This window comes from Octodon degus, unplaced genomic scaffold, assembly GCF_000260255.1.
Source record: "Octodon degus isolate 3935 unplaced genomic scaffold, OctDeg1.0 scaffold00017, whole genome shotgun sequence".
Classification (NCBI taxonomy): domain Eukaryota; kingdom Metazoa; phylum Chordata; class Mammalia; order Rodentia; family Octodontidae; genus Octodon; species Octodon degus.
This window is the reverse complement of record NW_004524593.1, coordinates 20,013,431-20,014,335: the sequence shown is the minus strand read 5'-3', so window position 1 is coordinate 20,014,335 and position 905 is coordinate 20,013,431. Positions and strand designations below refer to the sequence as shown.

Genomic DNA, 905 nt, shown 5'->3' with positions numbered 1-905 from the left:
TAAAAGGATGTAAGAAACACTTTCAGAACATGAGGCTGCATGCCCACATCGTAACAATGACAACAGCGATCAGAAGGCCGTTGTATCCCTTTCACAAGTCTGTCTAACCCTTAGCAGTGTTTCCAAACGCGTGAGCCCAAGTCTCAGGAGCGAGTCACAGTCTACATTGCTCATGTCACCTGAGCAAGAACTTTTTTCAAGCAATTAAACGCAGCCTGAAGAGAACCACTGTGAAATGCACCAGGCTGGGCTGTGAGTCAAATGCAAGCCAAGTAAGAACACAAAATAGCAAAGCGCTAGGAGGTGTTGGGAAGTTTGCTTTGCATTTCTGTTTGCAAGGGGCACTCTCACAATGTTGTGCTATTTCTGTGGACCAGTGGCCAAGAGTGGGATGGAATAAGGGGCCTAAGAGTGACTGGACTGGTGTACGAATGGAGGCTAACGCATTTGTGAGTGCAGATTGTCTCTATATGCCAGTCACAAACACAAATGTCATTGGCTCAAGCCTTTTTCCACTGATTTCTTTTTTTTTTTCTCTATTTTCACCCTTTATTTAGAGTACAGTGCAATATTACAGTTTCAGGTCATTAATAAATCTCATGACTGACAATAAGCATGACCTGAACTCTCGGAGTAAGTGGCTTTCCAGTTCAGGAGTAGGAGAGAGAATGGGTAGATCCGAGATCATCTCCCACCTTACTCAGTAAGCTACCAAAGGGTTTTGGCTTCAGCTTATTGAGGGCAAGAAAGGCCGCTGGTTCTTGGGTATCTGTTATCCATGATACTCATTACAGCAAATCAGAATCTCCAATTTTTCAAACGAATTCTAGCAGGAGAAAATAAATCCAGAATGACTTTAGATGGATGACTACTACAAGTATCTTCCATGAGTTGGCAAAATCTTC

At 43.1% G+C, this 905-nt stretch overlaps 1 long non-coding RNA gene across 1 annotated transcript in view; it reads right to left on the bottom strand.

Moving 5' to 3' along the window:
- Positions 1-571: 571 nt before the first annotated feature.
- LOC111815506 overlaps positions 572-905 on the bottom strand; it is a 17,499-nt gene continuing 17,165 nt past the window's right edge. The window contains exon 4 of the long non-coding RNA XR_002820188.1: positions 572-901. This is a non-coding gene — a long non-coding RNA (uncharacterized LOC111815506). The remainder of the gene's footprint in view (positions 902-905) is intronic.